At 68.6% G+C, this 13,291-nt stretch overlaps 1 protein-coding gene across 1 annotated transcript in view; it reads right to left on the bottom strand.

The window, feature by feature from the left end:
• The window catches only part of TAFA5 (TAFA chemokine like family member 5), an 89,293-nt gene that overhangs the window by 27,993 nt on the left and 48,009 nt on the right, over positions 1–13,291 (bottom strand). The window lies entirely within an intron of this gene.

Raw genomic sequence — 13,291 nt, 5'->3', positions numbered from 1 at the left:
TCTGCTAGGCGCCGCGGGCAGGGGAAAGGTGAGGTGGCCGAGGGCTGGTGCCTGGTTTGCGGATGGTGGCTGTGTGGGCGCCGTCCTGCCTGCTGCTATTTCAGGCTCCGTAGGGTGACGGGCAGCCCTGCTATTCCTGGTCCTCCCTGCCCTCCCCCCCCCCCGCTGACCACTGGCACCTCGGGTGTGGGCGGTGGCCGGCAGGGGCCTTCTCCTGGGGACCTGCTCACGCTGAGCCCTGGCTGCTAATTAACTAAGCAAACACCGGGCCCTGTGACCCCCCCACCCCCGCCCCGGGCGCTAACTAAGCGATCTGGCTGCGCCCCAACTGTGAGGACACCTGCCCTGGGCACGGCCACCTCCTGGCCGGACCCCATCGTAAGAGGCGCAGGGCACCACAAGAGGGTGTCTGTGTCCAGAGCGCCCCTCTTCCAGGCCCTGCCCTTATTTTCACCCTCAATTCCTGGTGAAGTGCAGACTGACACCGCCCCCCCCCCCCCCCCCCCCCCCCCCCCCCCCCCCCCCGTGCCTGGCCCAGGCCGCCTCCACGCCCTCCCTCCCTGGGCAGGGACGTCCTCCCGCTGGGCTGGGGGCGGGGGATGCTGTCCCTGACTCCTGGGAGCTCAGACAGGCGCACCACACCCACCACCTCTGTCCAGGCTCCACCACGCCCACCTCGGACCCGGGCCCCAGCCCCGGACGACATCTTGCAACCGCATCTCCTGGAGGCCCAGGGGCAGGCCCGGGCGCCTGGAAGCAAAGCCGTGGGGAGGGCGCGGGCGGGAGGGTGGCAGCAATAGATGCGCAGAGAAACCCGAGGCCCCGGGGGCTGGGAAGAGCAGGGCACCAGGCCGAGGCCGGGATCGGGCGCTCCACGGCCGTCACCCCACACCGTGGATGCTCAACGTCACCGAGAACGGCTGGGTCTGAGCGGCTTCTGGGACCCCCGCCCGCCCCGCCCTCCCGCCCGCTGCGTTCCTGGAGGCCAGCATGGCACTGGGGCCGTGCACTCAACCTGTGAGCCCAGACCTTCTGGGCAATGCTCCCGGGGCCCCCCGTACCCCTCCCCGCAGCTCCTGAGGCTGCGAGGGCATCAGGGCGGCCGGGCTTGGGCCCAAGGGGGCTGCTGCCACCCCCAAAGCAGAGGGCGTTGGAGGCACCGCAAGTTAAAGCCGTGGCCACAGGGCCACAGGGGCTCAGCCAGGGCTCCAAGTGGAGCTGGGACCCAGGCCCAGGGGGATGGAGGTGCCTGGGCTCACCCCTCCCTGCACCCCCAGGCTCCTGCACCTCCCATCTTGACACTCAGCAGCCAAGAACCTTCTAGAGCTGGAACCGTGGCTTCTCTCTCCATCTCCTCTCTCCTGCCACCTCCGCTCTCTTCCTGTCACACAGAGGGACGCAGGGACACGCAGACACGCACCCGGACACGCACCTCCCTCCCACAGAGGGACGCAGGGACACGCAGACACGCACCCGGACACGCACCTCCCTCCCACAGAGGGACGCAGGGACACGCAGACACGCACCCGGACACGCACCTCCCTCCCACAGAGGGACGCAGGGACACGCAGACACGCACCCGGACACGCACCTCCCTCCCAGAGGCCGTTAGGGCCTGCGCTGGACCCGGGAGCACAGCCGCGCAGGACCCCAGCCCCTCGGACTCCCACTCCGTCCCCAGACAAGGGCCTCGGCCCCGTGAGAGCGTCCTCCACGCAAGCTGCACCACCGCCTCCTGCGCCCAGAGGGGCGTCAGGGGGACACAGTCCAGCCCGGTGGCTCCGGAAGGACTCAGGGCAGAGGGCGGCTCCAGGCAGCCCCGTGTCCCTCAGGGGCACAGACACCCCGTGTGACCGCACTGGGTGGCGCCATGGATCGCGGACGCCTGGTGTGCTGGTGACAACAGACCCCGAGAGGCTCGGCCTCGTGCGGGGCCGAGGGCTGACCCAGAAGCAGTGCCTGGGGTGGGTCCCCAACAGGAGAGGGGGGCCCTGGGGGACCCGCATGGAGCTCAGACAGAAGCCTCCTGAGGAGCCTGGGTCCCAGCGTGGGCCCGAGGGGGGGGCCTCTGGCCTGGAGGGGGGGCAGACAGGAGGCAGCGCCGGGGAGCCCTGTGAGGACCGGGGTGAGGGGGGGAGCCCTGCGAGGACCGGGGGGAGGGGGGAGGGGCCCGGGGAGCCCTGTGAGGACCGGGGGGGAGGGCCCCGGGGAGCCCTGTGAGGACCGGGGGGAGGGGGTGGAGCCCTGCGAGGACCGGGGGGGAGGGGGGGAGGGCCCGGGGAGCCCTGTGAGGACCGGGGGGAGGGCCTGGGGAGCCCTGTGAGGCCTGGGGGGGGGGAACCCTGTGAGGACCGGGGGGAGGGGGGGGAGCCCTGTGAGGGACCGGTGGGAGGGCCGGGGTTGAGGACCGGGGAGAGGGGGGAGGGCCCGGGGAGGCCTGCGAGGACCGGGGGGGAGGGGGGGGGGGGCCCTGCGAGGACCGGGGGGAGGGCCCGGGGAGCCCTGTGCCCGGAGAAGCTGAAGGCAGCAGGGACGCCGGGCGGACCTCACCGGTGACCACATGCTGTGCTGTCGGTGGGCAGGGCTGTGACTACGTGTGTGCGTCTGCGCGGCAGGGCTTGGCGACGGGCAGCGTGGGGGCCGGGGGCACACATGGCGTCTGCCCGCGCCCGGCCCAGCCCACGTGGCGAGGTCAGGGACCTGCTGCAGTGACCTGGGCCCGCAGCGCCGTGGGGGGACCAGCCTCGTGGTCACGCGGACGGCGGTTTCAGTCAGAGCTCACGGAGGCCTCGTGCCGACGTCAGTGTCAGAAACAAAGCCTCTTCCTCGCATCTCTGCCCGGGCTGAGGGCGCCCAGGGCTTGGTCCTGGGGGGCAGGGGGGTGCCCCAGTGCTCACGAAACCCGTGTCAGCGCCCACTGATCACTCTGCCTGTGGAGTCCAAGGCGGCATTTTCACGCCGGCTCCTGGGCACAGCTCTCTGAGAAAGGGGGTCACACCCCAGGTCACAGGGACAAACCGGACCACGGAGAGCACCTGGCACCGTGGGGCGTGACCCTGGCCCCTGGCGATGGGGGTGCACCCTGGGCAAGGCCTGGGGACCAGGCTGCCCTGGCGCTATCCGTGGTGCTGATGTGTCACAGTCTCACCATTTTAGCTGGATGTTGTCCCTCTGTCTCCCGCACCGGCGCAGTGGGGAGTCCGGGCGCAGTGGGGAGTCCGGGCGCAGTGGGGAGCCCCGGGTGCAGTGGGGAGTCCGGGCGCAGTGGGGAGCCCCGGCACAGTGGGGAGCCCCGGGCGCAGTGGGGAGTCCGGGCGCAGTGGGGAGTCCGGGCGCAGTGGGGAGCCCCGGGCGCAGTGGGGAGTCCGGGTGCAGTGGGGAGCCCCCCGGGCGCAGTGGGGAGCCCCCGGCGCAGTGGGGGAGCCCCCGGGCGCAGTGGGGAGCCCCGGGCGCAGTGGGGAGCCCCCGGGCGCAGTGGGGGAGCCCCCGGGCGCAGTGGGGAGCCCCCGGGCGCAGTGGGGAGCCCCGGGCGCAGTGGGGAGCCCCCGGGCGCAGTGGGGGAGCCCCCGGGCGCAGTGGGGAGCCCCGGGCGCAGTGGGGGAGCCCCCGGGCGCAGTGGGGGAGCCCCCGGGCGCAGTGGGGGAGCCCCCGGGCGCAGTGGGGAGCCCCCGGCGCAGTGGGGGAGCCCCCCGGGCGCAGTGGGGAGCCCCGGGCGCAGTGGGGAGCCCCGGGCGCAGTGGGGAGCCCCCGGGCGCAGTGGGGGAGCCCCCGGGCGCAGTGGGGAGCCCCGGGCGCAGTGGGGAGTCCGGGCGCAGTGGGGGGAGCCCCGGGCGCAGTGGGGAGCCCCCGGCGCAGTGGGGAGTCCGGGCGCAGTGGGGGAGCCCCGGGCGCAGTGGGGGAGCCCCCGGCGCAGTGGGGAGCCCCCGGGCGCAGTGGGGAGCCCCGGGCGCAGTGGGGAGCCCCCGGGCGCAGTGGGGAGCCCCCGGCGCAGTGGGGGAGCCCCCGGCCGCAGTGGGGGAGCCCCCCGGGCGCAGTGGGGAGCCCCGGGCCGCAGTGGGGAACCTCCGGCGCAGTGGGGAGCCCCGGGCGCAGTGGGGGAGCCCCGGCACAGTGGGGAGCCCCGGACGCAGTGGGGAGCCCCCGGCGCAGTGGGGAGCCCCGGGCGCAGTGGGGGAGCCCCCCGGCGCAGTGGGGAGCCCCCGGGCGCAGTGGGGAGCCCCCGGCGCAGTGGGGAGCCCCGGGCGCAGTGGGGGAGCCCCCGGCGCAGTGGGGAGCCCCCGGCGCAGTGGGGAGCCAGGGCCCTGACTCTAGCAGGAGCTGCGTCCAGAGCTGACCCGGGCCACCCTCACCCACATCCGGCCTCTCTGGCCACAGTGGGGGTGTCACCCCTGGACCTGAGCTGCCACCACGCTCCCCACTAAGGGACCGCCGTCCAGCTTATCCCTGGTCGCACAGACCGCCCACGTGCAGATCACAGACACAGAGGAGCCCGCGAAGGTCACCTGGAGGGCGGCCGCCTCGAAACCTGAGCGCCCCTGCGACCGAGCTGTGACCTGACATCTCTGTCCGGGGTTACTCCACCCGGCGGTCAGAGCGGCAGCAGGCCCCCCCCCCCCCGCCCCCCCCCCCCCCCCGTCCGATTCCCCAGGGACGTGCGGACGCCGGGGTTATCTCTGCGACAGCGTGTGGGCGAGATAACCAAGTGAGTCACAGCAGGGCTCCCAGGCCCCGCAGCTCAGGCCTCGAGGGGCCCCTGCGCCCGCCCCGAGTTTCCCAGGCCCTTCCGATGCGGAGCTGGCGTGGGGGGCAGCGAGCAGACCCCCACAGTCACGGGCTGCCCAGCTCTGGGTTGTTGGGGTCCCAGGCACCGGGACCCCAGAGGAGCAGGAGTCCCCACTGGGCCTTACAGCTCCCGCCCCACCCAGACGCCTGTCCAAGGCCTCCCTCCTGGACACGCAGGTGCGTGTGAGCAGTGCAGCCCACGTGGGGGGACACGTTCGGGGGGACACGTGCGGGGTGGGCTGCGCAGCGGGACCCGCGTGCCCGGGCCAGCGCACCCCTGCCTGGGAGCCTGGAGCTGCCCGCTGCCCCCGGCCTGGCCCACGGGGGCAGGACCCCGAGGTCACTGAGGACCGCCAGGCCAGGCCCCTCGCCCGGCAGCGGGCTCACCCCCACCCTCAGGAGCAGCCCACAGCTCCTTTATCTGGGGGGGCAGGGGCAGGACAGGGCGACTGAGGCAGACCCTCCTGGAACTTTCCTGAAGGGGGGTTTGGGGTCCATGCTGGGCCCTGAAGTGCAGGCCCAGGGGCTGGCGAAGCCCCACAGCCCGACCTCCCAACCCGCACCCCCAAGACGGTGGCCTCTCCCAGCGCTGCCTGCCGACCACAATTATCAGCAAGGGAGGGAGGTATCGGGGCTCCCCCCGGGGTCCTGGGGCCCAGCTGCCTGCTCTCGGGTGGGAAAAGAGGGGCCCGGAGCCCCACCCACAGACTGTGCAGCTCCTCCTGGCGCTGGGTGCGGCGGCCACAGGGCCACATGGGCCCGGGCGCGGCGGACGCTGCACGGAGGGACAGAGAGCGACAGGGACGGGACGCGCCGTTCCCCTCGAGGCCATCAGTTACCGAGGCCTCGCCCATCCAGCTGGCACCCCGTCAATCACCCCGTTAATGTGCCCATTAATGAGAGCCGCCCGCAGGCCTGCTGGACCGGAGGCTGCCGGCTCAGCCCTGTAAACACTGTGACTGCGCTGCACTCCCCGACTCCCAGGCACTGAGAGGAGAGCTCTGCGCTCCCAACGCACAGACCGCGGCAGCCGGGCCTGGGGGGAGCCAGGCGGCCCTGGGTGTGGGCCAGGGCCAGAGGGGACAGACCATGGGACCCCCTGTTGTATCTGGGGAGGGGAGGCCTGGGGTCCGGGACAGGGTCCGGCTGGTCTCCCAGCCCCTGTGGCTCTGACGGAGTGAAGCCACCGTGAGGGGCCAGCCTGGGACCCCGGGAACCCGAGCTCTCCTCACCCGCCCCCCAACACACATCCCCTGGGAGGGGCACCTGCAGGCACATGGGCAGCGGGGGGTGAGAGCCTCCTCCCGCAGCAGCCAGAGTCCCCTCCTCGGCTCACCTTCATTTCTGGAGGGTCGGGGTGGCCTCGGTGCACCCGGGCCCTGGGAGGGCACTGCCCGTAGCACTGGGCATCCAGGGGGGGCACAGGGACCCTCACATTAACTTAGCTCCCCCAGCTTGCAGCACCCCCGGTGACCTCGGCTACCACGTGTCCCTGGCACTCCGGGAGTGTCGGTCATGCTGAGCTGCTTCCGCCATCGGGACCTGTCCTCAGAAGCAGCCCCTCCCAGGAGCCTGGAGCGCTGGCCTGACCTGGCCTGACTTTCCCGGCCCCCGCCCTCCGCCTGCGGAAAGTCACCCAGGGGTGGCGGCTCCCAGGGAGGACACGGGGCTCCAGCTCGGATGGGGTTAGGGTTAGGTCCCACGTGGCCAGGGGCACCTGGGGTGGCAAAGAACAGGCCCCGGGCACCCCACCCGGCCGACAAGCTTCCTGGCTGGGAGGAGAGCCACACCCAGGCACCTGGGAGGCAGGTGTGACCCGATGGCGGCTGTGTCCGGGCGGTCACCTGGGAGGGTCACCTGGGAGACCTCACTGCGGCCCAGCAATCACGCTCTTGGGTTCACCCCCATCGACTCGGAAACGTGTCCACACAGAACCCTGCACACGGACGGTAACATCCCAAACCCGGCCCAGCCAGGGTCCTCCCGGGGACGGCACGCCGTGGCCCATCCAGCGAGGTGTGACCAGCAGTTAAGAGACACGAGCTCGCAGACCACGGAGACGCGGAGGAACCGTGAGTGCGTGTGACTGTGACAGAAGCCAGTCTGAACGGGCTACGCGTGTGATCCCAGCTGTGATGTTCTGGAACAGGCAAAGCTATGGGGACAATAAAGGATCAGTGGCGGCCAAGGATTTGCAGGGCGGGGAGGGGGGAAGGGGAGGGGAGGGCAGGGAAGGGAGGGGAGGGACAAGGGGAGGGAGAGGAGAAGCAGGCGTTTCCGGCTGGTGAACTGCTTTCTGTGTGAGGCTGTGAGGGTGGGTGCAGGGCACTGGGCATCTTTCAAAAGCCTATCACTGCCCGGCCGGCGTGGCTCAGGGGTTGAGCGTCGCCCTGTGAACCAGGAGGTCAGGGTTCGCTCCCCGGTCAGGGCACATGTCCGGGTTGTGGGCTCGATCCCCAGTGGGGGGCGTGCAGGAGGCAGCCGGTCCATGATCCTCTCTCATCGTGGATGTTTCTCTCTCTCTCCCTTCCTCTCTGAAATGAGTAAAAGTATTAAAAAGACATAAGCCTGTGCTTTAAAAAGGCGACACTGCTGCTCTGACACGCTGGGAACGTGCCCGTTCTCAAACTGTGAAACATACACATGAGTTCACCGTCTCCCCGTCCCCCAGCGCACAGCTCAGCGCATCACCCATCCTCGTGGCTGTGCAGGGGTCCCACCGTCACCGCCAATGAACACCCAGCCCCGCCCCCCCACCCCAGCCCAGCCTGGCTCCCACCCTCCCACTTCCTGTCTCTGTGACTGTGACTCTGGGGGCTCGTGTCCGTGGCCCCACAGCATGTGCCCCTCTGTGCCTGCCACGTCCCTGAGCGTGACGCCCTCGAGGCTCGGCCACGCGGGAGCGGGCGTCAGATTCGCCTTCCCCTTCAGGGCCGAGTAACACTCCACCGTGTGGCCGTGCACGGTGCCACCCTCCCATCTGGGGACGGACAGGCGAAGGCGCCTTTATGAGGAGCCGGGGGGCTGCTGTCCACGTGCCTGGCCGTGTCCCAGAGCCCAACACGGGGCGTGGCCCACGGTGACGTGGCGGGAAGGAGGCTCCCTGGGCCCCGCGAGGCCCCTCCCGCTCCCACGCCCCTTCTCTGGAACAGGCTGTCACCATCGCTTTCAGGAAAACACTGCTCTCTGTGTAATCCTCACCCCAGGGCACTTTTCCATTGATTTTTTTTAGACAGAGTGGGAGAGAGGAAGGAGAGGGAGAGAGAGAGAAACATCGATGTGAGCGTGAGAGAGATACATCGATTTGGCCGGGGATCGAGCCTAAAACTGAGGTATTGCCTTTGACTGAAATCGAACCCAAGATCCTTCGATCCGAGGATCAAAACTCGCATCACGGAGCTGAACAGGGCAGGGCTCTTTTTATTTTTAATTAGATGAAAACCGTCATCGCACTGCCCAGCCAACGTGGCTCAGTGGTTGAATGTCGACCGATGAACCAGGAGGTCAGGGTTCGATTCCTGGTCAGGGCACGTGCCTGGGTTGTGGGCTCAATCCCCAGTGTGGGGCGTGCAGGAGGCAGCTGATCCATGAGTCTCTCTCATCATCGATGTTTCTATCTCTCTCTCCCTTTCCCTTCCTCCCTGAAATCAATAAATATATATCCTATATACTAAAAGCCTAATATGCTAAGTGTCTGGTCATCCAGTCATCCGTTCAACCAATCAAAGTGTAATATGCTAATGATATGCTAAGGCCACTCAACCACTAGCTATGACATGCACTGACCTCTAGGGGGCAGATGCTCCGACTGGAAGGTTAGCTTGCTGCTGGGGTCCGGCTGATCTGGACTGAGCGAAGTGAACCAGACACACCCTGGGGCCCTCCTGTGGTGCCTCTCCGGCCCCGATCGTGCACCGGTGGGGTCCCTCGGCCTGGCCTGAGCCCTCTTGCAATCTGGGACCCCTTGGGGGATGTCAGAGAACCGGCTTCGGCCCGATCCTGCAGGCCAGGCTGAGGGACCCCCCACGGGTGCACGAATTCATGCACCAGGCCTCTATATAAGAGAACAATCATTGGGGGCTGCAGCTCAGGAAGCCGAACACCCCTGCACCCCTCCCTCCTCAGCCCTGAAGAGCAGGCATTGCTTGGAGACAGACACGTTTCCCAGGCTTTGGAACGCGCCTCCTGAACATGAATGTTACGCTCAGCAATCACACCACTCACTCCCCGGAATCGAGCCGCGGAGGGGACGGGCTGGGTAAGGAGTGTCCTGGGAGAGAGGGCCATGCCCCGGGAGAGGCACGCACGTCCTGTGGCAGCCACGCCAGACGCTGCATTCTCGCACTTGAGGGCGTTTTGCATAATCTGGCCACTTAATAAGCTGCGGGGTAGCAGGCAGGAGTTTAATTTATTTGGCTTGGAACTCAGCTGTGGTTGGAGCTGATCTCGGTTCTTAAAGGATTAGGGCTGGTGCCTCCATCGCGGTCCTGGGAGACCCGGCACTAATCAGCTCAGGGACGCCCCGGGCACAGGGCGGGCACCTTCCCCGCAGGTGGGCTGCTCCCTGCGGGCTGAGGCCACACCCACCCTCTGCCGCCCGCTCACCGGGACGGTCCCCGAGGCGCTCAGCTGGCCCCGAGAGCCAGGTCTGGCTTTGCTGCCAGCGAGGGTCTCATCACTGCTGGCACCGCATGCGGATCTGCAGACAAAGCGTGTCTATGTCCGAGCCTGCCCTGCTCGGCCGCTGCCTGGGCCTGGCCCACGCCGGCCGGACTGGTGGCGAGATGGTGAGCGCCCACCCGGGGCAGCGGGCAGGGGAGCCGGCAGTCATCTGTGGACAGGGAGCCCTGAAGCCAGACTGCACGCCTTTCAAGGCCCTGGGTTTCACTCCCCCCCCCCGCCCCCCCACACACACACCGAGAAGAGGGGGAGTGACTCCCCTGTAATTCGGGGCCACGAGGCATACAGACCAGAGCAGGCACAGGCCTGCAGGCCAGGAGGGCACAGGGCTGCCCACCCTGAGGGCACAGGGCCATAGGCCAGGAGGGCACAGGGCTGCCCACCCTGAGGGCACAGGGCCATAGGCCAGGAGGGCACAGGGCTACAGGCTGGGGGGGGGGGCACAGGGCTACAGGCTGGGGGGGGGCACAGGGCTACAGGCTGGGGGGGACACAGGGCTACAGGCTGGGGGGGGCGGGCACAGGGGTGCAGGCTGGGGGGGGCGCACAGAGATGCAGGCCGGGAGGTGCGCTCTGATGAGAGGACTGGGGAGCAGGACCCTGGGAGCCTGCAGCCGGGCCTGGGGCCCCTGTCCTGCTCCCGGAGCCTCTGGCTCTAACAGTGCTTTCCACCCCGGAGGAACTGCTTCCCATTCTAGAAGGTTCCTCACCCCCTCTCCCCTGCTCACCTGCCTCCCACCAGCGACGACGGGAAGTAACGCAGTGACAGCTCTGCGTCTCGCGCTGCCCGCTCAGCCGCACACATAATGGAGGGAGAGCTACGCGAGGTCAAGGGGTGCGAGTTAACACACGAGGAGCGAGTCGGGAATAAAGAGAATAAACAGAGAGACACGTTTTTAATAACATGCCAGGTACCCGCTAAAGTGGCAACAGTCTGTTCCAATTGGAATAAAAAACGCCTTGGGGGGAGCCAGACACAAATGTTAAACTGGTTTCACAATTTTCTTAAAAAAAAGAAATATGAACCCTCTGATGGGCACGAGCTACGGGCTCCGAGCGGCACAGCCCTGGGCCCCCTCGGCCAGCCTGACCCCGGGGTCGCAGGGCCCAGGGTGGGCGGAGGGGCTCGCCCAGGACGCAGGATGCGGGGGCCTCCGGGGGGCAGCCCCTTCCAGCAACTGGGTCCCCGAGAGGGAAGAATCCACCGCGGTCACCCCATTGTCCTACAAACTGCACTGGCCCACAGCCGCCCAGGGGACCCAAAACCACGGAGGGGATGGGCCCAAGGGCCGGAGCTTGTGGCTCTAAGATCTGCCAGACGGGGCTGGGCCCTGGGGGGGGTCCCTCCACCCCGTGTGGGGCTCCGACGATGGTCCCCAAAGATGGGCCCACCCTGAGCCTCAGCGAGAGGCCTTGTGTGGGGTGAGTGTCCTGGCAGATTGAGACCATCCTGGACCTGGGGGCCCTGAACCCAGTGACCAGTGTCCTTACGGGAGAGAAGAGGGGAGACCGGAGACGGAGAGAAGAGGCCCGGTGACCGCAGGCCGAGGCACGGACGCTGCTGGCTCCCGGAGGCCGGACGGGGCTTGGAGGGAGCACCCCAGCCGACAGCGGGGCCTGCACGTCTGACCCCAGAACTGGGAGACAGTAGCGTCGGTTGCGCCCAGCTCCCTGCCTGGTCCTGTGGCAGCGCCCAGGGAGCTGACACGCCCACCTCTCCATTCCTGTGTCACTGGGAAGCCCCACCCTCATCTCGGGGCCTCTGAGTCCCCAGCCAGCCTGGAGGCCTGGGGAGGGGACCAGGAGGCTCAGGGCAGACCTGCAGGCCACCCCACCTGTGCCCAAGCGGCTCAGACCGCTGCCCACCCGCCTCTCCTTAGTGAGCCCACTGCTGCGTAGCGCGCAGTAGGTGCTCAGGAAGCACCTGTCTGGCCAGCACAGCGTCTCCACGGTGACATCACTGCATCACTGTGCCCGGATAAGGAAATCGGTCTCCCCGTGAACGGGAAGCCGACGCCACCCCATAAATAGAAGGTGCCGTAAAAATAAACACAGCGATGGCAGTGAGGCGCCCCCCGCGCCCACCGAGAGCTGCCTGCCCGCCACAGCGCCTGCCCTCGCGCTGGGAAACGCCGAATGCCTGCAAGGAGGCGCGGGAGGGTCCGGCTGCCCCCCGGACCCGACCTCCTGGGGGGTCAGCTTCTGCCTCCGCTTGAAACTCAAGGGTCATCGCTTCCGGGACCCATACCCCCCGACGGATGGGAGACCCCGATGGCCTGCCTGCCTCCTGGAGGCAGACGGTGGGAGGTGACAGGCCACCAGGACACGCTGGGCCCCACGTGGGTCGTGTGTGTGTGTCCCATCAGGCTCCTGGGCCGAGTGGCATTTCCTGGGGCTTAAAACAGTCCTGGAGCCACAGGTCCGACATCAGGTGGGCAGAGGCCCTGGGGGCGGCTCCTCCTGTGACCCCGGCCCGTGGTGGCCGCAGGCGTCCCCTGGCCCGTGGCCACATCGCTCCAGCCTCTGCCTCCATCTTCAACAGCCTCTCCCTGCATCTCTTCTCGTCTTTGGATCCACCAGGGTGGACCCTAAACCACAGTGACCTCGTCCGGACAGCCTCGCCTTAAGTCCACCAACGAGGCCACGCGCACGGGTTACGCTGCACCTGTCCCTGGGGCCCCGCCCGGCCCCTCCGCTGTGCTTGGCTCACAAGCACACACCCCAGCACACAGCCGGGCCTAGCATACAGCAGGCGATCAATATGTGCTGTCACCCAGGCAACCGCCCTGGGAGCGGGGCGCCGTGGCTGTGCAGGCGCCCCCGGGTCGGGGCAGGAGGCGGATTTTACGGTTCTGGTTCTGCAAAGCACAGCTGTTGATCAGCGAGGCGGGCTCCGCTGGGGGGACCGAGTCAGAGGCCCGCTCCCCGGCGCGGTGAGCGGAGGAGGAGGTGATTGGCTAATAACATGCACCTTCCCAGGCAGGAGCCGGTTTTGAAAAGTGCGTTTTAAAGGCTGCAGGGCCTCCTCTGACTATGCACGGGAGCCCCCATCAGGTCCCCAGGGCAGCACCCTCACCAGGGCCTGCGGCCGTCCTGGCGTCACCCCTTCCAGGGTCACCCCTCCCAGGGTCACCCCTCCCAGGGTCACCCCTCCCGGCCCCTCTGCCCCGAGAGCCCACACAGGCTCTGCGCGAGCTCCTGAGACCCAGCGAAGCCCGCGTTTGTCTCCCAGAGTGAAAGGGGAGAATAAAAGGGGGCGGGCAGAGGGCTCCCCGGGATGTGCAGTGTCGGGTGGGGTGAGAGGGAGCGGGCGCTGCCAGCAACACGGGGGACCCCACATGCCCAGGAGCCTGCAGACGCCCTCAGCGTGAGCAGCAGGGGTCTCCGGGCCACGGCGGGCACTCGCCACAGGACGGGGTGCGCCGACCCACCCGTGCCCTCCCCTCCTGGTGCCCCCACAGCAGCACGTGTGCATGTAGGTGAGACCCCATGGGCTCAGGGGGCCCAGGCAGGGGACCCAGCCACTCCGGGTCCCTGGTAACACGGACGATGGCCGGGCCAGGCCGCGGGAACCCCGTCTCCTCTGAACAGTCACCTCAGCGCCAGGCCCTCGGCCTGCACGGCTACAGCTGCCAGAGCCCCGGAGGGCCCCCCGGGTGAGTGTGGGTTCACTTAGGACCTCGGTCCCCCAAGAACTGACAGGAAGTGACAAAGGAGCAGGTTACCCTTCAAGCCTTTCGTTTCACTCCCCCCTCCCCGCAGCCATTCCTATGCACCGGCCGCTGGAACAGTCTGTGGGTTCAGGGCCGCCCTGGTCGGGCCCCTCCGCA

The sequence above is a fragment of the Myotis yumanensis genome, unplaced genomic scaffold (genome assembly GCF_028538775.1).
Source record: "Myotis yumanensis isolate MYYU_CA2020_CCGP unplaced genomic scaffold, mMyoYum1.0.hap1 SCAF_3, whole genome shotgun sequence".
Lineage (NCBI taxonomy): Eukaryota > Metazoa > Chordata > Mammalia > Chiroptera > Vespertilionidae > Myotis > Myotis yumanensis.
The sequence above is the reverse complement of the archived record's forward strand: the minus strand, read 5'-3'. Positions and strand labels throughout refer to the sequence as shown.